The sequence below is a fragment of the Sapajus apella genome, unplaced genomic scaffold (genome assembly GCF_009761245.1).
Source record: "Sapajus apella isolate SASKATOON/1434 unplaced genomic scaffold, GSC_monkey_1.0 scaffold4, whole genome shotgun sequence".
In the NCBI taxonomy this organism is placed as follows: domain Eukaryota; kingdom Metazoa; phylum Chordata; class Mammalia; order Primates; family Cebidae; genus Sapajus; species Sapajus apella.
In genome coordinates this window covers 14,942,571-14,970,198 of record NW_022436944.1, presented here as the reverse complement: position 1 = coordinate 14,970,198, position 27,628 = coordinate 14,942,571, and the positions used below count along the sequence as shown (strand labels likewise).

The window sequence follows — 27,628 nt, the reverse complement described above, 5'->3', positions numbered from 1 at the left end:
AAATATCTCAGGCCTTGGAAAGGTAGAAGAGAGTAGCAATTACAAGAAAAGGGAATCAGATGGCTCATTCCATCAGTGTATTGGACGATAATAAACAGCTAAGGGACACTAATGATCAATTTAAGGCAAAACATGAAAGTTAGTTTTGGTGGCAAAAAAAAACTTTCCCTACTATTGGGAAGGGAAGAAAAATTTGAAGAGTTAATTATAAGAGTAGTGGATCTCTTAAAAAAGTTGAATTCTCTACCCTTGCCAGTCAAGCCTGTTAGGTTAAGGTCAGGACCTGGTTAGGAAGGAGTAAGACCTTGAGACTTGTCATGGTGACATCTGAGCTGAGGCACTAAAAACACCTTAAAACCCCAGGGGTTTTTTTTGTTTTCTCTTTTGAGACAGAGTTTCACTCTTGTTGCTCAGACTAGAGTTCAATGGCATGATCTTGGCTCACTGCAACCTCTGCCCGCCTGGGTTCAAGTGATTTTCCTGCCTCAGCCTCCCAAGTAGCTGAGATTACAAGCAAGCACCACCATGCCGTGTTAATTTTGTATTTTTGGTAAGGACAGGGTTTCTCCATGTTGGTCAGGCTGGCCTCAAACTCCCGACCTCAGGTGATCTGCCCGCCTTGGCCTCCCAAAGTGCTGGGGTTACAGGCATGAGCCACCATGCCCGGCCCAAACCCCAGGTTTTTCTGAACTCACTGGTACTGTATTAGTGACCCAGTGTTCTCCACTAAAAATTAGCCTTTGTTGAAAACAGTTCAGAAGTCTTTGTCTTACAAAGTAACATGTACCTTCCTTCACTCAAGATCTACTTCCTCCTTCTCTCCTGGTCACAGAACAAGAAAACAACTAGAGTCAGGAGAACATAATCTGGTCTGGGAATCTCAGGGTCTGCTAATGGAGGAAAGGGCTATTGTAAAACCTAGAAAATATGTACCATCAAGAGTTGGGAGAGGATGGGGACTGGATCTTAAGGATGCTGGATTAAGCAGAGAGATAATATAAGGTTGGATAAGGGAGAATTTGCTGATGATATAGGACCACCCTCCAGTAATACAGGATATAACATTCTGGCAAGGACCTGAAGATTGGTGCCGATACGTAGTCATTGACTTTCAGAAGCTTAAAAAAATTGATGTTAGAAATTCTAGAACTATCATGCAAATAGTGGAAAGAGATCAAAGGCTTAGAGAAGTGGCTTGCTAGAGTGGATATAGTATATAAGGTCTAAAATACCTACCAGCTGACTATATTCTGTGGAAGGACCCAGAGAACACACCATTTAGCAATACAATAGGAAATGTGCATGTGAGAGGGGTCCTGGCATCACTGAAAAATTCAGTAGTGTCTTTCAGGAGAAGACCACTGCTAACTTCCTCATAGCAATGGAAATGATTAGCTCCCAACATTAGAAACAAACAAACAAAAAACAGGTGGTGGCATTTAATGGTCAGAAATTGTGAGTGTAATTATTATTATTATTTTTTTACAGTCAGAGAAAAATGGAGTTCAGTTTTATTTTGTCCTCTCTGAAACTTCCATTTACACCATGACCTCATCTATCAAGAAGAGGAAGAAAAAGCCCTGCCTTATACCATAAAAATCAAGTACTCATGTACTTGTTACAGGTGGCAGCATATCCAGTTTTTTTGGCTCCAAGAAATTATACTTTCAGTACCAGTGTAGTGAGGAACCACTGGCAAACTGCTGGAAATGTCTTCTGGATTAGTCAGTGTGCCATTTCATAAACTGCTCCTGGAGTTAAAATCTGCCAAGTTGTCAAGTGTCCACACATTTGCAAACAAGGATAAAAGAATCCCAGTGAGTATCACTGAGTCCTTCCCAGCTGGGTCTCCTTATTGGCACTGCTGCTTTAACCTTCGAGGCGCTGGCTCTCACCCCAAGTGAAGCCTCCTGGCTGTTCTTCAGGTAGTGGATTGTAATCTGGATCCTCATCTGGTGTATCAAAAATAGTTTTCAAGATAGATGGTGTTTTCAGAATTCTTATTCCACTAGGCTGATTGGGAAATACATCTTCCAAGAAAAAATATATGTGTCCAACTGCAATACCCGAAAGGTCCACAATGATTGAGTTCCGCAACAAGAAAAACCCCATGAGCATTCAGGGCAGAAAGGGAGCCTGGAAGTTGAGAAGGCTGAAGAAGTTCATACGGACATAGGGGTTCCTTCGGCACCACACGTAGACGAGTATTATTGTAAAGGCCTGGCCCAAGAAAACTAAGCTCACAAACCAAAAAAGATTAAGAATCCACCAAAAAGGAACATAAATACAAAGTCTGCTGTCCGACCTCAGAAAGAGCCTTCTTCCAGCATTCGACAGTAACCATATGGAAAAATCATCTTAAAAAAATTGAATCCATCTGGCCCCAAAAATAAGAAAATGGTGATTAATCTCCATATTTGAAAGCGTTTAAAGATAAATTCGGGACTAAAGTACAACTGAAAAGGCGTGATCAATTCCAACTGCACGGCTGCGGTGGTGAGGATGCAGGCAGTGGTGTAGGCGCGGCTGACCGGTGGGAGCTGCAAGTATTCCAGCCGCAGGCTCTGGTACCCATCTCCCCACCGTCGCCTGCCCCCCTACTTCCCCTTTTGCCAGCGGGCCCCCAGCAGCGGGGCGGGCCTAAAGCACCACCCCTCCCTCCCCATTTAACCTTCCCGTGGCTGCCCAATGAGCGTCACCCAACTGCTTGGCGCTCATTGGGCAGCCACCGGAAGGTTAAATGCCGCCCTAAGGCAGGCACACCCGCCAATCACGGGTTGCGTCGCTCCAGCGCCACGGCCTGACTTCCCCACCAGCCAACGTCCGGGAAAAATGAGTAAGTATCAGTTCCTTCTGCCAGTCCCCGCCGGCCACAGATGACTTTCCCGCCCGGCCCCTTTCTGTCACTAATTGAGGTGTCCCCAACCAGCCAATCAGGAGCGCGAGAGCATCCCGCGTTTGCTTTCCTTCGCCGAGGCGCTTATCAGTCGGAATTTCGGGGAGCCAACTGCGCCGTCTGTCCTTGGCACGCTAACGGCGGTTTAGAGGAGGTGGCGGGAAGCTTGTGTGTGCTCGAATTCGTCACCCTCATGGTCACTCCAGTAACTGCTCCGGGGCAGCATTTTCTCTAGGAGGAGCGGGGACTGGTGGAACTGGTTTAGGCGTCAAGGCGTCATCGCAGGGGGAGTCTAGCGGCCTGCTGGGTAGGCCTCCCCGCTGAGTGTAATTATTCTAATGGACTGTCAGCCAGGGGCCTGGTCAGTGAAGAGCTTTGAAGATGGCCAGCAGAACACATATCCTTAGGGCAGCCAACAAGGCATCACCCAATGTGTGCAATTAAAGGAAATCCAGGTGGGGCCAGGCGCAGTGGCTCACACCTGTAATCCCAGCACTTTGGGAGGCTGAGGCAGGTGGATCATTTGGGGTCAGGAGTTTGAGACCAGCCTGGCCAACATGGTGAAACTCTGTACTAAAAATACAAAAATTAGCATGGTGTTGTGGCGGGCACCTGTAATTCCAGCTACTCGTGAGGCTGAGGCAGGAGAATGGCTTGAACCTGGGAGGTAGAGGTTGTGGTGAGCCGAGATTATGCCGCTGCATTGCAGCCTGGGTGACAGAGTGAGACTTTGTCTTCAACAACAACAACAACAAAAAGAAATCAAGGTGGAATGCTCAGGAGCTTGAGGAAGCTGTCAAAATAAAATGATCCACCTGCCTCAGCCTCTCAAAGTGCTGGGATTACAGGTGTGAACCACTGCGCCTGGCCCCACCTTGATTTCCTTTGATTGCACACATTGTGTGATGCCTTGTTGGCTGCCCTAAGGATATGTGTTCTGTTAACCATCTTCAAAGCTCTTCACTGACAGTCTTTTAGAATAATTACACTCAGCAGCGAGTGTCACAATAAAAGGTCATGTTGTTTTGCTCTATTTTCAAACTGAAGCCGATTTTCTGACTCAGAAGTCATTGACTGTGAGACAGACTGGGTCCCGTTAAGAAAGGGACCTATGACAATTTACTTGGGTAAACATATAACAGGGGAGAGAAAAAACTCATTTGCCCGACGCGAATATGGGATTTAACATTCATACCAAGGGACCTAAAGTGTCATCATGGCGTCTGTGTTAGAGGACATAGAGAAGCCAAGTAATAAGTGGAGTCCTATCATAGGTCTGGTTCACACAGTGGAACTACATACCCACCCACTGGTATTTTCATCAGCCCCCAAGTGTACAAGTGGAGTGGACACACAATGTAATTGTAAGAACCCTAGTTCTGAGGCCTTGGACTCAATATTGGGTAAGAATTATTTAAGCTCCAGACTAAGTAGAAGCCGCTGAAACTGTCCACATTCAACAATATCATGTCAAAAGCAATATTGTAGTTCAAGAAGAAAGGTAGAGATTAGTGTGATCTTAAAGACAAAGTTATCTGTGGTAGAAACAGATATCCCATGAAATTTCTGGCAAGCCCTACTAGCAAAATCACTGACTTTCCCAGGGTTCTGGAACAAGGTTGTCCCTTTTGCAGCCGTGTATTATACACCTTTTCGAAACATCTGATATGCTACTTTGTTCTGAGACAGAACATCTGACCATGGGATATCAAGTGACCTTGTGGCCAGAGCTGTCCATCATAAGCTGAGTTTTAATCAACTCACAAAGTCAGAAGATTAGGCGATCCAAGCAGCATTCCATCCCACAGTGAGAATGTACATCCAGGACTGGACATGTGGAGGGCTGTACGGCACAATAAGCTGCAAGTGCAGGTAGCCAGACTTTTGTGTTATTCATCACAGCTGCACTTGTACTTCTGCCTTAGCTCCCATCTGTAGCTTTTTGACCAGCTTATGGATAAGAAAAAAAGGCTAAGCTTAGTTTATGGGTGGGTATACTCCATGTTTAAGTACAAACTGAAAATGAACTGCTGCTTTATGACAATCCCACTCAATGGGGCCATGAAAGAGAGCAATGAGTAAACATTTTCTCATGGGCAGAGTTTTAGGCATTGTACCAGGACATATACTTTGCATGGAAAGAAAAATTGCCTAAGATAAGAATATACAGGAATTTCTGAGCAGTGGAAATTAGCTTGACTGCTTGGTCACAGATTGGAAAGAAAAAAATGGAAACCTTGGTGACAAGGAGATCTGAGGAAGAGGCATGTGATGGACTTACAGGAGTTAAGTACAAATTTGAAAAGTTTTAATGTGATTATTAATGACTACCAGAAAGCATTTACCATGAAAACAGCACTGAACTCAGGTGGACAGAATGGCTCTGCTGCTGGCTGACATGTGTCAGCCAGCCTCTGTCTTCAGCCACCACGGTGCTGTCACGAGCTCATGAACAGACTATCCATAGTGTCAAGGATAAAAACTACTCATGGGTCCTACCAACATCATGGACTGATAATCACTATGGCTAACCACCACTGCTATCGGATATTCATCTAGCCGGTATCAGAGAACAATACTAAAGCCTGATAGGATGCCCTCTTTAAAGGAGACTAACCGGTCACTTGGTGCCAAGTTGATTACATCCTCGAAGAGGCAGCAATTCATCTTTACAGGAATCAGCAAATTTTCTAGGTATAGGTTTTTATTTGCCAATTGTGGAGCCTCAACCATCTCCAGTATCTGAGGGTTTGCAGAATGCTTGATCCATAGACATGGTATCCCACTTGACATTTTATCAGACTAAGGACCACTTTAAAGCAAAAAAAAAAAAAAAGGCAGTGGACGTATCATAATGAGGTACATTTTTCCTATAACAAACCATACCACCAAAAGCTGCCAGTCTTATATAGCAGTGTTGGAACTGCTTTTTGAAGGCATAGAGGCACAGGTTTGGAGATAACACTGCAAAGATGGGGTGCTATTCTCCAACCTGCAGGATGCATCCTAAATCAGTGATCATTATCTAATGTTGTGTCCCTAATACACAGAAATACAGTGTAAGAGTAGCCTCTTTTGCTATTACTCCTAAAGACTCACATGAAGAATTTGTGCTTCTGACTGCATCAATGAGCTCTGCAGTTCTATCTAGCATTTCTGTTAACAGATGATGAGTGCTTTTACTAGCAAGATTTTAAGCTTTATTTGCTTCTCAGTCAACCAGCACTTGAGATTTCATGTATGAAAAGACCAGAAAAAAGAGTCACCATTCTGGCTCAGATAATGGACCCTGATCATTACCAGTATGTAGCACTGCCATTACCTGTTGGGGCAGGCGAGAATACATCTGGCAGCCAGGTGATCCACTGAGATACTCCCTACGCAATATCCCACACAGTTCAAAAATTAGCAGTAAAAATTTTATGTTTACACAATTGGCTGGGGACTTTAATATTCAAAAATTTTTAAAATGTAGACTGTCATAAGAAAAGGTATTTTTTATGAGTTCATCATTCTTGCCTTTAAATCTGGAAGACAAGATACTAAAAAGATAACAGATGGCAGAGACCCAGAGGCTTAGTTCTTAAATACATTTGTGCCATAGTTTCACTGGCTTTCCTTTCTCTAGAGTGTGGATAAGCAGTAACCAAAACAAAGGAACAAAACCATAAGAAATTCATAGATAAGTAGAGAGTTTTCTGGCCTTTCCATGTGGGAGAGATGAGAGTTGATGAAAAAGCACACAAAACAAAGCAAGCTTTGTGGCTTATTTCCTACAGATATCTGAGAGCAACCTTCTGCCAGGATTTGCCCTGCCCACAGGCGTTAGCATGGACTTGATGATTGCAATGCGGCTTTCACTTTCTCGATTTTCCAGAGCTCACACTTCTCAAATTAAAAAAAAAATAAGATAGAAGTATAATTGGTGACCATAGAGTTCATGATTCAAATTAGACCTAATTATTTGAAAATATATCTTTCTCTGCCTTTTTTTTTTTTTTGGCTCAAATTATTTTAAACTCAGTCAAGCAAAGTGTGCATGGTGTTTTCTGCCATGTCAAGAAAACAAAAAACAACCAACAAATACAGTCCTGTTGAGAAATACTAATCATTGTATGTAAGAGAAATTTAGCCTCTTTTTATTTTACTGCTAAAATCTAAGTTTTGTGGAAATTCTGACACTCATTTTATAAGACTAAAATAAATGGAGAATGTTGCTAGTCTCATTTATTGTTGAATCCTCACACTAGGAAAGACCGGAGGCTCTGAGGGAAAGTTCATGCTGTTTTATATCCATGTTGCTAAGGTGATTTAGTGGGATGAAAACACTGGCAACTCTCCATTAATTTGTTTACAAAAGAATATGAATGAGTTTCACCTCCTACAGTCAGGAGCCCTTCAGCTTCTACTTAACTCTAGCCAACCATGAACCAACTAGCAAATTAAGTAAAAATTCCTTCAGTTATTGTTAAGGTACAATTACTCTCAGCAGAAACGTATATAATCTGTTAAATAGTCCCAATTAACTATTTAGAGCACAAAGTGAAAAACAATATATGTGAAACTAAGTGAGGAAAAGATAATTTGATTCCAAAATGAAATTTATCTTGTTTTTCAGAGTAACCATCTTATCTCTCAGTAAGTCAGAATGGTTGAGAAAAACAGGCGGCCTGTCTTTTGCAAGTGTGTGATTGTGTAGAGTAATATGTTTGTATTTAATCATTATTTAATACAATGTGGCTTTTTGGACTGGGGATTGGGGAAAGGGGCAGAGAGGGTGATAGCTGACTTTGTATGAATAATACCAAGGAAAGGCAGTAAGGGTCTAGATGTTTTCATGCTAAATGACACCATATTGTTTTGTAAATCTCTTCTGAAACCCCAGGCATGATTTTTTACTGCATCAGAAGCAAGACTAATCATGGAGCACTGATTCTACTTTATGGGACACCTGACAAAAATACTACAGTGTATTAGGCTCCTAGGATGAACAAGAAATAAAATTCTTATCATGTTATAAGAGAACATGATTACAACAGGCCATCAGAGAAGTTGTTAGGGATTCTGGTGATCAATTGCCTAGGTCTACTACTTTCTACTTCATGATATAGGAGCAAATAACTTAACCTCTATGTCCTGTATCATTCTCTGTAAAAGAATAATAAAAGTAACTTAATCAAAAATTAGCAGATTTAACCTGTATTATGTCAGTATTTATTATTTTTAGTATATATAGTTTGAATTCCTTAATTAGTATATAGAGAATAAGTTTAAATTTCAGGGCCAGAGAATCTGTTTCTTTTCTTAATATGAGAAACAGGCATTTTGTATGGGTTTGACACAAATACTTACCAAGATCTTCTATTCCCTATCTCTTTAAATTCACTAAAAGAATCCCATAATTTGACTATAGATTGACTTCTCAAATTATTTGGTCTGCTGGAAGTGAACAGTATTGTCCACAGTAGGTTAAAAACCTAGAAATATCCTAACATAACATGACCACTTTTCCTGTTCTTTCATCTAAAATATATATCTATCTATATATGTTTTTTGGGTTTTTGTTGATTTATATTTTTTAGAAAGGGTTTCATTTTGTTGCCCAGGCTGGTGTGCAATGGCACAATCTCAGCTCACTGTAGCCTCAACTTCCTGGGCTCAGGTGACCTTCCCACCTCAGCCTTCCAAGTAGCTGGGATTATAGGCGTGCACCACCACACCTGGCTGATTTTTTGTAGTTCTCATACAGATGGGGTTTCAACCTGGGTTGGTCTCGAACTCCTTGGCTTAAGTGATCCTCCCAAAGTGCTAGGATTATAAGCGTGAGCTACAGGTTCAGGCTGCATCTAAGATATTTTAATTGAGGAAAATAATATGGATTTATAGAATCTTAGGGTTGAAAGGACTCTTGAAAGGCAAAGTTCACCCAATACAGGTGCCCTCATTCCATCACATATTTATTATGCTAATTATTGGGCACTCCTTAAGGGCAAAAACTGTGTCTTATTTTAAGTCTGGATTACCATTGATATAGTGCCTGCATGGGGCCAATGCTTCTTTGGAATGGAATTCATTTATTTGTCCATTAAGCATATATTGAGTATCTAATAAATCCCAACACTTGGATGAGCTATGGAGTTATAAAGGTAAATAGTACAGAGTTTCTGCTCTTTAGGAGCTCACTATATTGGAGTGTTGTGCAAACTAAATATTATGCAGTAGGAGCTAGTTGAGATTGATCTACAGAGTGTTGTAGGTTGTACATGAACTGCAGTGTTCTCTTTAAACTTTTGGAAGGGGGTATTATTCCCTAGGTCTCACACTTGCTCTCCAACAGTCTGACTTTTACCCTAGCAATGACCAGCTCTATAGGATAATAGTGGGTAATATCTAAGTATGGCCTGTCATGTAATAGGGAAACTGCCAGGCCTTTTAACATTTCCTTGTCTTTTGGAGACTTGAGATGTCTATCTTACAGTGATAACAAGGGTCAAAATAGGGGCTGGACCAGAAAGACAAGGCTGTCTCGTGAATGAATGATTCACTGATTTTTTTTTTTTTTTTTTTTTTTTTGAGACTGAGTCTCACTCTGTTGCCTAGGCTGGAGTGCGGTGGCATGATCTTGGTTCACTGCAACCTCTGCCTCCCAGGTTCAAGCAATTCTTCTGCCTCAGCCTCCCAAGTAGCTGGGACTACAGGTGCATGCCACCACACCTAGCAAATTTTTTGTATTTTTAGTAGAGACGGGGTTTTACCACATTAGCCAGGATGATCTTGATCTCTTAACCTCGTGATCCCATTGCTTCAGCCTCCCAAAGTGCTGGGATTACAGGCATGAGCCACTGCGCACTGCCGATTTGTTGATGTTTTAATTAATTGAAAGCCTGAAACAGTGAGCCTCAGAGAACTCTCCCTCACTCCAGCTAAGTTGTCTTCCAGGAAGTGCCTGAACACCAGGAAGCTCACTCCTGGGTAAGACAGCCTTTACATTGTCAAGATTCTTATGTTGAATCTTATCTACCTCCTTGTAATTACCAATCATTAGTGCCAATTCTGCCATCTGGAACAAGATATAAAATTAAGCATTCTACCATGTAACAGGCATTTGAACAAAAGAGAATTCCTAAAATCATTATGATACCACATCATCTTATCTTTTGGTTAAATATTTCCAGTTCCTTCAAGCATCCCTCTTATCACAATTCCTCAGACTTCTTTCTTTTAGTGCTCCAGTTTGTCAGTGATCCTCTTAAAATATGGAACTTGGGACTGGACACGAGCTCCACACCACATTAAAATAAGCTTCCCAGGAGGCGTAGGTTACATCATGCAGAACAGAAAATAGATTGCAGAAACTGAGCATGGAATTACTTTGCTACCTGTAAAGCCCTTTTACAGATGTACAGTGTAACTAACACTATAGATTTTCTTTTTCTTTTTTTTTGAGACGGATTCTTGCCCTGTCGCCCAGGCTGGAGTGCAGTGGCGCAATCTTGGCTCACTGCAACCTCCGCCTCCCGGGTTCAAGTGATTCTCCTGCCTCAGCCCCCACCCCAAGTAGCTGGGACTAGAGGTGCACACCACCATGCCGAGCTAATTTTTGTGTTTTTAGTAGAGAGGATTTCATCATGTTGGCCAGGGTGGTCTCAATCTCCTGATCTCGTGATTCACCCACCTTGGCCTCCCAAAGGGCTGGGATTACAGGCATGAGGCACTGTGCCCGGCCTCTCTGGTTTTGTTTGTTTGTTTGTTTGTTTGTTTTTTTAATTACATACATCAAAAAGGTTAAATGGCTTTGTTCAGAGCCAGTGGCTCAGCAGTACCTATAAGAATAAAAGGCAACCTTAGTTGTTTCTTAATTAAGACTGTTGTGGCATAAGGAGTACTTGGAAATTGATTTGGCAGCCTAAATTAACCTGCATGACTGTAACAATTATCTGCAATTTACTTTTTTGAGAAGCTAAGCAAGTATTGATTCATTTCTGTAGACTCCTATGAGTAATCACATTCAAAGTAAACAACATAAATTATTAAGAATCTCCTTTTGCTTGGTAACTAACTTCATGCTGAAAGAGCAAATGTCAAAATATATTAGAAGAAATGGTCTGAATCAATTTTTTTGTTAACTAAGAAAATCTCACCAAAACTAACTTGTAAGTACATATCTTAGTTTCTGTATTGCTTTTCAGAAAATCACATTGTGTTAGAAGGAAACCAAGGAATCATCTAACTTAATCCAAACAGAAATATGTGGCAGTAGTAAAGATTTTATGATAGTGAAATCTGGATATTTAACAACCTAATTGATTTTTGTATCAACCAGTGATTATTTTTTAAGCTGGAGTAATTAAATCTCTTAATACTCAGACATCACTCAGTATAATTGTGATTAAGTTGTATTTAAGAACCAACTCTAATTCACTGTAACTAAGAAGAGGATGAGGGGACACAACAATAGGTAATGGTTCATTCTTTCTGTAGGTAATATGCCAGTAGTATATGCAGTTTAGTGTTAAATTTGCTGACCTCTAACAACATGTTGAAAAGGCTTGTTATGAGAAGAAATGGTGGCAGTGTTTGGTGATGAGATAAGTTAGGGTTTTAAGTTCTTTTTCTTTGTACTTTTTCGTATCACCTATTTTTTTAATTGAACCTACATTATTTGTAATTTGAAAAATTATATGCATTAATATTTTACAGAAATATATTTTCTGTTTCTTACTCCACAATAAAGAGAAAACTAAGAGGTCACGAAATGGCTTTCTGTTAAAAATCTAAGTAGACTATAGTTTACTTAATACTACTTTCTTTCTTGTGTATTCAACCTGTATTCTTCCTCTGGCCTGGGGTACAAGGTGCCAGTGCCTATCATGCAACTAGAGCCTTTGCTTTGCCTTTTCCTACCCACATCCACATCCCCTGCATTGTTCATCGCTCCTTACACATCACAGAGCTGATGAAGGGGCATCAGGCTGCACACAAGCCTGGTGCCAGATACGCAGGTTTCTAATCCATGGCGGTAAGAGAGTAGCTATAGAGGTAGAATTTTGGCAGATTTTACTATTGTTTCTTTTTCACATCTGTATATTCTAGTATTTCTGTATGGGAATATTATTTAATTTAAAAATAGGTAAAAATTCTATAAAATATGTAAGTACAAATAGTTTATATTACTTATAAATGACTTGTAAAATAGGTTCAATTTTATTTTCTGCGATACAGGAAGGATGTAAAAATTTTAGAAGAGATTGAGATTAGTGATTTGTCTGTGACTACTTAGCAAGGAAACAGAGGGACTCTAAAATAATTATCTTTTTTGAAGTGTTCATTGAATTTTTTTTTTTTTTTTTGTATTTAGCCTTAAAAAGCTGAGGCAAGTTAGTAAAAAATAAAAAGAGAAAGCCTGGAACCATTTAGCATTTAAGAATAAAATACGTTATATGATGGCTTTTATTTTCCTCAGTAGCCAACATTTGCTCATTTTTCTCTACTTTAAGAAACAACCAATGTAAAATTGCTTCTGAAGACCTGAATTTGGAACAGGAAGATTTGAGGGATACAAACTTGTTTTGCAAATGTATAATATAAATGAAATAAAGCTGATATTGATAAAGCTCAGGATAAGAAAATCCAGAAGAATAAGAATGACTTAAATCACTTGTCCTGTGGAATATTGCATTTTGATTTTTAAGTCAATCTGAATTTTTTAAAAACAGCTAAGTTGAGCCTATTTACATGTACTAATTTGATGGATATTTGATTTTTTAATCTGCAGATAATAATTTATAACATCATATTTACTGGGTATATCTTTCATTCAGTAGTGTTACTGAAACACCAGGGGTTTGGTCTAGGTCCTGCTGCTTGCTGCACAGAAAGCTAGTCACTGAGATGAGTACTGCCAGGGAAGAAGGATTTAATGGGGTTATGCAGCTAAGGAGCTGAGAGATCAATCTCAAATCCATCTCTCTGACTAATTAAAAATAGGAGTTTATATAGCAGGGAAGAATTGCAACTACATGCAGGAGGACAGGAATTGGGGAGTGGTAAGGAAGAGGAGTTGGTCAACAGGAAGCAGGTGGTCACTTAGGCAGTCATGATGAGTGAGGGGTCTGTGGGCTCATTGTTCAGATAAGGTGATCCCGTAAGTGTGTCAGTTTCTTGATACTATTTGGGAGGGCTGTGGTTAGTTTCCAGAGAAAGGAACTTAGATAAATCTAACTCTCAAGTTTTGAGACTGAGAGGGTTAAATTCTATGTTTATTCAAAAGAAACCATAAACATCAGTTCTATGGGACAATTGGATTGGTTTCAAGCAGTCTATTTTCTTTGCTTTTTAAATTAAATGTTTTGTTTTATTTTGGAATACTTTTTGGGTTTAGAAAGATTTGTATTTTTAAAAAGTATTACCTTATTTTAATACTTTCATTTAATGTTCTTAGTCTTTAGTTAGACTTTACTCTGTCACCCTTAAATGATTTCATTTTATTTCTGCAAATAGAATATGCAGTCAATGAGCATATTTTATTTTCACTGTTTTATTTCTCTTTTTGTGTTACTTTGATTTTGATAGAGCATATAATATTTACATACTAATTTTTCTCTCTCATTCTCACCTGTTATAGATCTATAATTATGTTTAATCATCTTTACCAGTTATTTCATTGGTTTCCCTAATATCTCTTTGTTAAATTAAATTCATCCTTTAGTAGATTACCAGGAATGACTCCTGGGTGTCTAATATCTGAAAAACAGCGTGCCTGGATATAAGATCTTTACCTTACATTCTCCCTTTAAGTTAATAAGTAGTGCTATTGCACTGTTTACTTGCTTTGACTGTTGCTAACAAGAAGTGTGATGCCAACCTGATTTTCTTTCCTTTGTAAATGACTTTTAGATTTTGCTTGGAAACCCAGAAGGATCTTTTCATTTAAATTTCAGTAATTTTACTAGAATATGTCTCACAGTTGACCTTTCTGGATTGGTTTTTTTCTTTAAATGAAAGATAAATCCATTCAATATATAGATCTGTGCCTTCCTCTATTTCAGATAATATTTGAACTTTTATTGAATTATAGTTTTAAAGATCAGTTTCCACCCATTGGAAACTGGGTTGCTAAAGGACAGGGTAAGGAGGAACTTTCAGTCTACTTTTTGAGTTTTGTGCTATACGTGACTTATTCAAAAATAATTAGTGAAAAAGATGAAACCCTCATTTAATACCCTGAATATGCTTTACTGTCTTTCTTTTCTTTTTTCTTCCTTCCTTCCTTCCTTTCTCCCTCCCTCCCTCCCTTTCTTCCTCCCTCCCTTCCTTCCTTCTTCCTTTCTTCCTTCCTTTCTTTCGGACTCTCACTCTGTTGCTCAGGCTGCAGTGCAGTGTCATAATTTTAATTTACTGCAACCCTGCCTCCTGGATTCAAGCAGTTCTCCTGCCTCAGCCTCCCAAGTAGTAGGGATTACAGGCACCCACCACCACACCTGGCTAATTTTTGTATTTTTAGTAGAGATGGGGTTTCACAATGTCAGCCAGGCTGGTCTTAAACTCCTGACCTCAGATGATCTACTGGCCTCAGCCTCCCAGAGTGCTGGAATTACAGGCGTGAGGCAGCATGCCTGGCCACTTTGCTATGTTTGTCACTTGTTAATAGAAATAAATTGAAATACTAAAAATACCTGGATGTGCTGTATAAAGCAATTTAATGAAAGTAGGTGTTAAGGTCACTTTTAAAGCTGTTACTCAATGCTGTGCTTCTGAATATTCAGAAAATAAATTGGTTTATTGGTTTAGTATCAAAAAAAAGTTCTGCTGCTTCTGATAAGCTGGTTTGCTTTCAACGTGGATATACTAAACTATGGTATCATCATGTTTCACTCCTTTGGCAATTAAAAGCTGTAGTTCCAAGCTAGTCTGAGCTATTCTTATATTATTAAAGTAACACTAAATCTTTGTGTTCCTTTTTTTTTAACTTAAATTCAGGCATATATGTGCAGGTTTGTTACCTAGGTAAAAGTGTGTTATGGGGGTTTGTTGTACACATTATTTCATCACCCATGTTTGTAGCCTAGTATCCATTAGTTATTTTTTCTGATCTTCTTCCTCTGCCTCCTCCAAACCTCCACCCTCCAGTAGGCCCTGTGTGTTGTTTCACTCTATGTGTCCATGTGTTCTTATCATTTAGCTCCCACTTATAAGTGAGAACATGCAGTATTTGGCTTTCTGTTCCTGTGTTAGGACATGATCTTATTCTTTTTTATAGCTGCATAGTAGTCCATGGAGTATATGTACCACATTTTCTTTATCTATTCTAACATTGATGGACATTTAGGTTGATTCCCTGTCTTTGCTATTGTGAATAGTGCTGCAATGAACATTAGTGTACATGTGTCTTTATAATGGAATGATCTATATTCCTTTGGATATGTACCCAATAATGGGATTGCTGGGTCAAATGGTATTTCTGTCTTTAGGTCTTTGAAGAATTGCTACACTATGTTCCACAATGGTTGAACTAATTTACACTCCCATGAATAGTATAAAAGCATTCCTTTTTCTCCACAACCTCGCCAGCATCTGCTATCATATTTTTTTATTTTTTAGTAATAGCCATTCTGACTGGCATGAGATGGTATCTCATTGTGGTTTTGATTTTTCATTTCTATAATGATCAGTGATGTTGAGCTTTTTTTCATGATTTTTGGCTCCATGAACATCTTCTTTTGAGAAGTGTCTGTGCATGTCCTTTATGTACTCTTTAATGGCATTTTTGTTTTTTTCTGGTGAATTTGTTTAAGTTCCTTATAGATGCTGGATATTAGACCTATTTTGTATGCACAGTTTGCAAAAATGTAGGTTGTCTGTTTATTCTGTTGATAATTTCTTTTGCTGCGTAGAAGCTATTTAGTTTAATTAGATCTCATTTGTCAATTTTTGCTTTTGTTACAATTGCTTTTGGTGTCTTTGTCATGAAATCTTTGCCTGTATCCATGTCCTGAGCTGTATTGCCTAGATTGTCTTCCGGAGTTTTTATTGTTTTGGGTTTTACATTTAAATCTTTAACCCATTTTGAGTTGATTTAAAAAAAATTTTTTTTTGATGATTTAATTGGAATTCTGTTTTAAATTTATTTTATTGCATTTTAGGTTTTGGGGTACATGTGAAGAACATGCAAGATTGTTGCATAGGTACACACGTGGCAGTGTGATTTCCTGCCTTCCTCCCCATCACCTATATCTGGCATTTAACTCATGCTATCTCTCCCCAACTCCCCACCCCCCACTGACCCTCCCCTATTTCCCCCAACAGACCCAAGTATGTAGTGCTCCCCACCCTGTGTCCATGTGTTCTCATTGTTCAACACCCACCTATGAGTGAGAACATGCAGTGTTTGATCTTCTGCTCTTGTGTCAGTTTGCTGAGAATGATGGTTTCCAGGTTCATCCATGTCCCTACAAAGGACACAAACTCATCGTTTTTGATGGCTGCATAATATTCCATGGTGTATATGTGCCACATTTTCCCTGTCCAGTCTATCATCGAAGGGCATTTGGGTTGGTTCCAGGTCTTTGCTATTGTAAACAGTGCTGCAGTGAACATTCGTGTGCATGTATCCTTATAATAGAATGATTTATAATCCTTTGGCTATATACCCAGTAATGGGATTGCTGGGTCAAATGGAATTTCTATTTCTAGGTCCTTGAGGAATCGCCACACTGTCTTCCACAATGGTTGAACTAATTTACACTCCCACCAACAGTGTAAAAGTGTTCCTATTTCTCCACATCCTCTCCAGCATCTGTTGTCTCCAGATTTTTTAATGATCGCCATTGTAACTGGCATGAGATGGTATCTCAATGTAGTTTTGATTTGCATTTCTCTGATGACCAGTGATGATGAGCATTTTTTCATATGTTTGTTGGCCTCATGTATCTCTTCTTTTGTAAAGTATCTGTTCATATCCTTTGCCTACTTTTGAATGGGCTTGTTTGTTTTTTCTTGTAAATCTGTTTTAGTTCTTTGTAAATTTTGGATATCAGCCCTTTGTCAGATGGGTAAACTGCAAAAATTTTTTCCCATTCTGTTGGTTGCCGATTCACTCTAATGACTGTTTCTTTTGCTGTGCAGAAGCTGTGAAGATTGATTAGGTCCCACTTATCTATTTTGGCATTTGTTGTCAAAGCTTTTGGTGTTTTGGTCATGAAGTCCTTGCCTACACGTATGTCCTAAATGGTTTTGCCTAAATTTTCTTCTAGAGTTTTTATGGCGTTAGGTCTTATGTTTAAGTCTTTAATCCATCTGGAGTTAATTTTAGTGTAAGGTGTCAGGAAGGGGTCCAGTTTCTGCTTTCTGCACATGGCTAGACAGTTTTCCCAACACCCTTTATTAAACAGGGAATCCTTTCCCCATTGCTTGTTTTTGTGAGGTTTGTCAAAGATCAGATGGTTGTAGATATGTTGTGTTGCCTCCCAGGCCTCTGTTCTGTTCCATTGGTCTATATGTCTGTTTTGGTACCAATACCATGCTGTTTTGATTACTGTAGCCTTGTAGTATAGTTTGAAGTCCAGTAGTGTGATGCCTCCTGCTTTGTTCTTTTTGCTTAGAATTGACTTGGCTATGCAGGCTCTCTCTTGGTTCCATATGAAGTTTAAGGTGTTTTTTTTCCAGTTCTGTGAAGAAGGTCATTGGTAGCTTAATGGGGGATAGCGTTGAATCTGTAAATTACTTTGGGAACTGTGGCCATTTTCATGATATTGATTCTTCCTAACCATGAACATGGAATGTTCATCCATCTGTTTGTGTCCTCTCTTATTTCGTTGAGCAGTGGCTTGTAGTTCTCCTTGAAGAGGTCCCTTACGTTCCTTGTTAGTTGTATTCCTAGGTATTTTATTCTCTTTGTGGCAATTGTGAATGGCAGTTCGTTCTTGATTTAGCTCTCTTTACGTCTGTTATTGGTGTATAGGAATGCATGTGATTTTTGCACATTGATTTTGTATCCTGAGACTTTGCTGAAGTTGCTTATCAGTTTCAGGAGATTTTGGGCTGAGATGATGGGGTCTTCTAGATATACAATCTTGTCATCTGCAAATAGAAACAATTTGACTTCCTTCTTTCCTATTTGAATACACTTTTTTTCTTTTTCTTGCCTGATTGCTCTGGCTAGAACTTCCAGTACTATATTGAATAGGAGTGGTGAGAGAGGGCATCCTTGTCTAGTGCCGGATTTCAAAGGGAATGCTTCCAGTTTTTGCCCATTCAGTATGATATTGTCTGTTGGTTTGTCATAAATAGCTTTTATTATTTTGAGATACGTTCTGTCAATACCTAGCTTATTGAGGGTTTTTAGCATAAAGGGCTATTGAATTTTGTCAAAGGCCTTCTCTGCATCAATTGAGATAATCATGTGATTTTTCTCTTTGGTTCTGTTTATGTGGTGAATTACGTTTATAGACTTGCATATGTTGAACCAGCCTTGCACCCTGGGATGAAGCCTACATGATCATGGTGGATAAGCTTTTTGATGTGCTGTTGCAGTCGGCTTGCCAGTATTTTATTGAATATTTTTGCGTCTGTGTCAATCATGGATATTGACCTGAAGTTTTCTTTTCTTGTTGAGTCTCTGCCGGGTTTTGGTATCAGCATGATGTTGGTCTCATAAAATGATTTGGGAAGGATTCCCTCTTTTTGTGTTGTTTGGAATAGTTTCAGAAGGATGGTACCAGCTCCTCTTTGTATGTCTGGTAGAATTTGGCTGTGAACCCATCTGGACCTGGGCTTTTTTGGGTGGTAGGCTGTTAATTGCTGCCACACCTTCACACCTTGTTATGGGTCTGTTAAGGGTTTCGGCTTCTTCCTGGTTTAGACTTGGGAGGAGGCAAGTGTCCAGGAATTTATCCATTTCTTCCAGGTTTATTAGTTTATGTGCATAGAGTTGTTTGTAATAATCTCTGATGATGGTTTGAATTTCTGTGGAATCTGTGGTGATATCCCCTTTATCATTTTTTATTGCATCAATTTGGTTATTCTCTCTTTTCTTTTTTATTAATCTGGCTAGTGGTCTGTCTGTTTTGTTGATCTTTTCAAAAAATCAGCTCCTGGATTTATTGATTTTTTGAAGGGTTTTTGGTGTCTCTATCTCCTTCAGTTCTGCTCTGATCTTAGCTATTTCTTTTTTTTTTTTCCCATTTATTTATTTTATTGCATTTTAGGTTTTGGGGTACATGTGAAGAACATGCAAAATTGTTGCATAGGAACACACGTGGCAGTGTGATTTGCTGCCTTCCTCCCCATCACCTACATCTGGCATTTCTCCCCTTGCTATCTCTCCCCAGCTTACCATCCCCCACCGTTCCTCCCCTATTTCCCCCCAACGGACCCCAGTGTGTAGTGCTCCTCTCCGTGTGTCCATGTGTTCTCACTGTTTAACACCCGCCTATGAGTGAGAACATGTGGTGTTTGATCTTCTGCTCTTCTGTCAGTTTGCTGAGAATGATGGTTTCCAGGTTCATCCATGTCCCTACAAAGGACCCAAACTCATCGTTTTTTATGGCTGCATAATATTCCATGGTGTATATGTGCCACATTTTCCCTATCCAGTCTATCGTCGATGGGCATTTGGGTTGGTTCCAGGTCTTTGCTATTGTAAACAGTGCTGCAATGAACATTCGTGTACACGTGTCCTTATAGTAGAACGATTTGTAATCCTTTGGATATATACCCAGCAATGGGATTGCTGGGTCAAATGGAATTTCTATTTCTAGGTCCTTGAGGAATCGCCACACTGTCTTCCACAATGGTTGAACTAATTTACACTCCCACCAACAGTGCAAAAGTGTTCCTATTTCTCCACATCCTCTCCAGCATCTGTTGTCTCCAGATTTTTTAATGATCGCCATTCTAACTGGCATGAGATGGTATCTCAGTGTAGTTTTGATTGGCATTTCTCTGATGACCAGTGATGATGAGCATTTTTTCATATGTTTGTTGGCCTCATGTATGTCTTCTTTTGAGAAGTGTCTGTTCATATCCTTTGCCCACTTTTGAATGGGCTTGTTAGTTTTTTTCTTGTAAATCTGCTTTAGTTCTTTGTAAATTTTGGATATCAGCCCTTTGTCAGATGGGTAAACTGCGAAAATTTTTTCCCAATCTGTTGGTTACCGATTCACTCTAATGATTGTTTCTTTTGCTGTGCAGAAGCTGTGGAGTTTGATTAGGTCCCATTTGTCTATTTTGGCTTTTGTTGTCAATGCTTTTGGCGTTTTGGTCATGAAGTCCTTGCCTACACCTACGTCCTGAATGGTTTTGCCTAGATTTTCTTCTAGGGTTTTTATGGTGTTAGGTCTTATGTTTAAGTCTTTAATCCATCTGGAGTTAATTTTAGTGTAAGGTGTCAGGAAGGGGTCCAGTTTCTGCTTTCTGCACGTGGCTAGCCAGCTTTCCCAACCCCATTTATTGAACAGGGAATCCTTTCCCCATTGCTTGTTTTTGTCTGGTTTGTCAAAGATCAGATGGTTGTAGAAAGGTTGTGTTGCCTCCGAGACCTCTGTTCTGTTCCATTGGTCTAGATCTCTGTTTTGGTACCAGTACCATGCTGTTTTGATTACTGTAGCCTTGTAGTATAGTTTGAAGTCTGGTAGTGTGATACCCCCTGCTTTGTTCTTTTTGCTTAGAATTGACTTGGCTATGCGGGCTCTCTTTTGGTTCCATATGAAGTTTAAGGTGTTTTTTTCCAGTTCTGCAAAGAAGGTCATTGGTAGCTTGATGGGGATAGCATTGAATCTGTAAATTACTTTGGGCAGTATGGCCATTTTCACGATATTGATTCTTCCTAACCATGAACATGGGATGTTTCTCCATCTGTTTGTGTCCTCTCTTATTTCGTTGAGCAGTGGCTTGTAGTTCTCCTTGAAGAGGTCCTTTACATTCCTTGTTAGTTGTATTCCTAGGTATTTTATTCTCTTTGTGGCAATTGTGAACGGAAGTTTGTTCTTGATTTGGCTCTCTGTAAGTCTGTTACTGGTGTATAGGAATGCATGTGATTTTTGTACATTGATTTTTGTATCCTGAGACTTTGCTGAACTTGCTTATCAGTTTCAGGAGATTTGGGGCTGAGACGATGGGGTTTTCTAGATATACAATCATGTCGTCTGCAAATAGAGACAATTTGACTTCCTCCTTTCCTATTTGAATGCCCTTTATTTCTTTTTCTTGCCTGATTGCTCTGGCTAGAACTTCTAATACTATATTGAATAGCAGTGGTGAGAGAGGGCATCCTTGTCTGGTGCCACATTTCAAGGGGAATGCTTCCAGTTTTTGCCCATTCAGTATGATATTGGCTGTTGGTTTGTCATAAATAGCTTTTATTATTTTGAGATACGTTCCATTGATACCTAGCTTATTGAGTTTTTTAGCATAAAGGGCTGTTGAATTTTGTCAAAGGCCTTCTCTGCATCAATTGAGATAATCATGTGGTTTTTGTCTTTGGTTCTGTTTATGTGGTGAATTACGTTTATAGACTTGCGTATGTTGAACCAGCCTTGCATCGCCGGGATGAAGCCTACTTGATCATGGTGGATAAGCTTTTTGATGTACTGTTGCAATCGGCTTGTCAGTATTTTATTGAAGATTTTTGCATCTATGTTCATCATAGATATTGGCCTGTAGTTTTCTTTTCTTGTTGAGTCTCTGCCGGGTTTTGGAATCAGGATGATGTTGGTTTCATAAAATGATTTGGGAAGAATTCCCTCTTTTTGTATTGTTTGGAATAGTTTCAGAAGCAATGGTACCAGCTCCTCTTTGTATGTCTGGTAGAATTCAGCTGTGAACCCATCTGGACCTGGGATTTTTTTGGGTGGTAAGCTCTTAATTGCTGCCTCAACTTCAGACCTTGTTATGGGTCTGTTCAGGGTTTCGGCTTCTTCCTGGTTTAGGCTTGGGAGGAGGCAAGTGTCCAGGAATTTATCCATTTCTTCCAGGTTTATTAGTTTGTGTGCATTAGAGTTGTTTGTAATAATCTCTGATGATGGTTTGAATTTCTGTGGAATCTGTGGTGATATCCCCTTTATCATTTTTTATTGCATCAATTTGGTTATTCTCTCTTTTCTTTTTTATTAATCTGGCTAGTGGTCTGTCTATTTTGTTGATCTTTTCAAAAAACCAGCTCCTGGATTTATTGATTTTTTTGAAGGGTTTTTTGTGTCTCTATCGCCTTCAGTTCTGCTCTGATCTTAGCTATTTCTTGTCTTCTGCTAGACTTTGAGTTTTTTGATCTTGCTCCTCTAGCTCTTTCAGTTTTGACGATAGGGTGTCAATTTTTGATCTCTCCTTGCTTCTCATGTGGGCACTTATTGCTATATATTTTCCTCTAGAGACTGCTTTATATGTGTCCCAGAGATTCTGGTATGTTGTGTCTTCATTCTCGTTGGTTTCGAAGAACAGCTTTATTTCTGCCTTCATTTCATTGTTTATCCAGACAACATTCAAGAGCAAGTTGTTCAGTTTCCATGAAGCTGTGCGGTTCTGAGTTAGTTTTTGAATTCTGAGTTCTAACTTGATTGCGCTGTAGTCTGAGAGACTGTTTGTTATGATTTCCGTTCTTTTGCATTTGCTGAGGAGTGATTTACTCCCAATTATGTGGTCAGTTTTAGAGTAGGTGTGATGTGGTGCTGAGAAGAATGTATATTCTGTGGATTTGGGGTGGAGAGTTCTGTAAATGTGTATTAGGTTTGCTTGGTCCAGGTCTGAGTTCAAGTCCTGGATATCCTTGTTAATTTTCTGTCTGGTTGATCTGTCTAATGTTGACAATGGGGTGTTAAAGTCTCCCACTATTATTGTGTGGGAGTCTAAGTCTCTTTGTAAGTCATTAAGAACTTGCCTTATGTATCTGGGTGCTCCTGTATTGGGTGCATATATATTTAGGATCGTTAGCTCTTCTTGTTACATTGATCCTTTTACCATTATGTAATGTCCCTCTTTGTCTCTTATGATCTTTGTTGCTTTAAAGTCTAATTTATCAGAGATGAGAATTGCAACTCCTGCTTTTTTTTGCTCTCCATTTGCTTGGTAAATCTTCCTCCATCCCTTTATTTTGAGCCTTTGTGTATCCTTGCATGTGAGATGGGTTTCCTGGATACAGCACACCAATGGGTTTTGTCTTTTTATCCAATTTGCCAGTCTGTGTCTTTTGATTGGGGCATTTAGTCCATTTACATTTAGGGTTAATATTGTTATGTGTGAATTTGATACTGCCATTTTGGTGCTAGTTGGGTGTTTTGCCCTTTAGTTGAGCTGGTACTTGTTGTTCCTTTATATGTGTAGAGCCTCTTTCAGGAGCTCTTGTAGAGCTGGCCTGGTGGTGATGAAATCTCTGAGTACTTGCATGTTCCCAAAGGATTTTATTTTTCCTTCACTTATGAAGCTTAGTTTGGCTGGATAGGAGATTCTGGGTTGAAAGTTCTTTTCTTTAAGGATGTTGAATATTGGCCCCCATTCTCTTCTGGCTTGTAGGGTTTCTGCTGAGAGATCTGCTGTGAGTCTGATGGGCTTCCCTTTATGGGTAACCCAACCTTTCTCTCTGGCTGCCCTTAGTATTTTCTCCTTCATTTCGACCCTGGTGAATCTGGCGATTATGTGCCTTGGGGTTGCTCTTCTTGACGAATATCTTTGTGGTGTTCTCTGTATTTCCTGGACTTGAATGTTTGCCTGCCTTGCTAGGTTGGGGAAGTTTTCCTGGATAATATCCTGAAGAGTATTTTCCAGCTTGGATTCATTCTCTTCGTCGCATTCGGGTACACCTATCAAACGTAGATTAGGTCTTTTCACATAGTCCCACATTTCTTGGAGACTTTGTTCATTCCTTTTTACCCTTTTTTCTCCAGTCTTGCCTTCCCGTTTTATTTCATTGAGTTGATCTTCGACCTCTGATAACCTTTCTTCTGCTTGGTCCATTCGGCTGTTGAAACTTGCGCATGCTTCGCGAAGTTCTCGCGCTGTGTTTTTCAACTCTATCAATTCACTTATATTCCTTTCTAATTTGTCCATTCTCATTTGCATTTCGTCAAATATTTTTTCAAGGTTCTTAGTTTCTTTGCATTGGGCTAGAACATGTTCTTTTAGCTCACAGAAGTTTCTTACTACCCACCTTCTGAAGTCTGATTCTGTCATTTCATCACACTCGTTCTCCATCCAACCTTGTTCCCTTGCTGGTGAGGAGTTGTGATCCCTTTTAGGAGGAGAGGTGTTCTGGTTTCGGGTGTTTTCATCCTTTTTGCGCCGGTTTCTTCCTATCCTTAAGGATTTATCCACCTGTCGACTTTGTAGTTGCTGGCTTTCAGATTGGTTCTCAAATCTTTCAGATTGACGTTCTGTTTGTTGATGATGAGGTTATTTCTGTTTCTTGGTTTTCCTTCTGACAGTCTGGCCCCTCTGCTGTAGGTCTGCTGAGGTTCACTCCAGGCTCTGCTTGCCTGGGGTTCACCTGCAGCAGCTGTTCAACAGCAAGGGTTGTTACCAGTTTTCTTCTTCTGCTATCTTTGTCCCAGATGGATACCCGCCTAGTGTCAATCTGATTTCTCTTTTATGAGGTGTCTTTTTGGATATATAGGGGTCAGGGAGCTGCTTGAGGAGACGGTCTGTTCTTTATAGGAGCTCAAATGGTGAGTTGCGAGCTCTATTTTTGTTCTTTCAGAGCTGCTGGGCAGGTACTTTTAGGTCTGCTGCAGCTGAACTCATAAACTGCTTTTTGTTCCCAGGTGCTCTGTCCCAGGGATTTAGGGCTTTATTTATGAGTTTCCGTTATGCTGCCGCCTTCTTTTTTTTTTTTTTTTTCCTTCAGACCTGCCCAGCCCAGCAAGGAGGCTGCCTAGTCACTGTTGGCCTATAGCAGCTTTGCTGAGCTGCTGTGGGCTGCGCCCCGCTGCTGAGTGAACTTCCCTGCAGTCCTGTTTATATGGGTGTAGTTAGAACTGCTTTGGCGATGGTGGCCCGCCTCTGTTGGGGCGGAGTCTCTGCTGTGGCGGGTTGCCTTGGCAACGGCGGGCTGCCTCAGCAATGGCGGGTTGCCTTGGCAATGGTGGGCTCCCTGGTAATGGCGGACGTCCCTCCCCCACAGAGCTGGACCGTCCCGGCTTCAGCTGCGCTTGCTGTGAAACTCTCAATCCAGAGTTTCTGGTTGCTGTTCTTTTGTGGGGGTGGGGCCATCCGAGCCTGATCGCCTGGCTCCCTGCCTCAGAGCCTTTTTTAAGTTGGTGTTCCAGTCGCCTGTTGAAGAGGCGCGGGGGTCTGTTTGTTTTCCCCTGCGGCCACTCACCGCGCAGGCTTAAACAGCGGCACTGAGGTTTGTGGCCCTTTTTTTTTTTTTTTGCCCTGGAATCTACTGTCCTGGTTGTCTGCTCAGTCCCCTTTTTGAACCAGCGTATGGGCGACTTCCCGTGGCTTCAATCGCCAGCCAAAAGGGCACCCGGACCGGTGTATTTTGTACGGAGAACCGCGGCTCCGGGGCGCCGACAAAGCAGCCCCGCGGGGCAAAGCAGCGGCGCTGGCCGGCACAGCCGCGCTGGCCGAAACAGCCGCGCTGGCGACCATGGAGCACCTCTGTCCAGGAATTTCCTAGTCTGTGGGCAATAAAACCGTGGCGTCCACTCACCCTCTGCGCTTTCACTGGGAGCTGCAATCCTTCTGTGGGCAATAAAACCGTGGCGTCCACTCACCCTCTGCGCTTTCACTGGGAGCTGCAATCCTGAGCTGTTCCTAAACGGCCATCTTGGATCTCCGCATCGATCTTAGCTATTTCTTGTCTTCGGCTAGACTTTGAGTTTTTTTGATCTTGCTCCTGTAGCTCTTTCAATTTTGACAATAGGGTGTCGATTTTTGATCTCTCCTTGCTTCTCATGTGGGCCCTTATTGCTATATACTTTACTCTAGAGACTGCTTTAAATGTGTCCCAGAGATTCTGGTATGTTGTGTCTTCATTTTCATTGGTTTCGAAGAACATCTTTATTTCTGCCTTCATTTCATTGTTTATCCAGTCAACATTCAAGAACAAGTTGTTCAGTTTCCATGAAGCTTTGCAGTTCTGAGTTAGTTTTTGAATTCTGAGTTCTAACTTGATCGCACTGTGGTCTGAGAGACTGTTATGATTTCCGTTCTTTTGCATTTGCTGAGGAGTGATTTACTCCCAATTATGTGGTCAGTTATGGAGTAGGTGTGATGTGGTGCTGAGAAGAATGTATATTCTGTGGATTTGTGGGTGGAGAGTTCTATAAATGTCTATTAGGTTTGCTTGTTCCAGATCTGAGTTCAAGTTCTGGATATCCTTGTTAATTTTCTGTCTGGTTTATCTGTCTAATATTGACAATGGGGTGTTAAAGTCTCCCACTATAATTGTGTGGGAGTCTAAGTCTCTTTGTAAGTCATTAAGAACTTGCCTTATGTATCTGGGTGTTCCTGTATTGGGTGTGTATATATTTAGGATCGTTAGCTCTTCTTGTTGCATTGATCCTTTTACCAGTATATAATGTCCTTCTTTGTCTCTTTTGATCTTTGTTGCTTTAAAGTCTAATTTATCAGAGATGAGAATTGTAATTCCTCCTTTTTTTTGCTCTCCATTTGCTTGGTAAATCTTCCTCCATCCCTTTATTTTGAGCCTTTGTGTATCCTTGCATGTGAGATGGGTTTCCTGGATACAGCACACCGATATTGTTATGTGTGAATTTAACACTGCCATTTTGGTGCTAGCTGGCTGTTTTGCCCATTAGTTGATGCAGATTCTTCATTGTGTTGATGCTCTTTACCATCTGCCATGTTTTTGGAGTGGCTTGTACTGGTTGTTCCTTTATATGTGTAGAGCCTCTTTCAGGAGCTCTTGCAAAGCTGGCCTGGTGGTGACGAAATCTCTGGGTACTTGCATGTTCACAAAGGATTTTATTTTTCCTTCCTTTATGAAACTTAGTTGGCTGGATAGGAGATTCTGGGTTGAAAGTTCTTTTCTTTTGGGATGTTGAATGTTGGCCCCCACTCTCTTCTGGCTTGTAGGATTTCTGCTGAGAGAGCTGCTGTGAGTCTGATGGGCTTCCCTTTGTGGGTAACCCGACCTTACTCTCTGGCTGCCCTTAGTATGTTCTCCTTCATTTCAACCCTGGTGAATCTGACGATTATGTGCCTTGGGGTTGCTCTTCGTCAGGAATATCTTTGTGGTGTTCTCTGTATTTCCTGGACTTGAATATAGGCCTGCCTTGCTAGGTTGGGGAAGTTTTCCTGGATAATATCCTGAAGAGTATTTTCCAGCTTGGATTCATTCTTTTCGTCGCATTCAGGTACACCTATGAAACGTAGATTAGGTCTTTTCACATAGTCCCACATTTCTTGGAGACTTTGTTCATTCCTTTTTACCCTTTTTTCTCTAATTATGCCTTCTCATTTTATTTCATTGAGTTGATCTTCAACCTCTGGTATCCTTTCTTCTGCTTGGTCAATTCAGCTGTTGAAACTTGCGCATGCTTCGCGAAGTTCTCGCGCTGTGTTTTTCAACTCTATCAATTCACTTATATTCCTTTCTAATTTGTCCATTCTCATTTGCATTTTGTCAAATATTTTTTCAAGGTTCTTAGTTTCTTTGCATTGGGCTAGAACATGTTCTTTTAGCTCACAGAAGTTTCTTACTACCCACCTTCTGAAGTCTGATTCTGTCATTACATCACACTCGTTCTCCATCCAACCTTGTTCCCTTGCTGGTGAGGA

The 27,628-nt window shown here is 40.3% G+C and overlaps 1 pseudogene; it reads right to left on the bottom strand.

Moving 5' to 3' along the window:
• Nucleotides 1-1,869: 1,869 nt before the first annotated feature.
• LOC116537781 lies at nt 1,870-25,474 on the bottom strand (annotated as a pseudogene).
• Between the last annotated feature and the right edge of the window lie 2,154 nt (nt 25,475-27,628).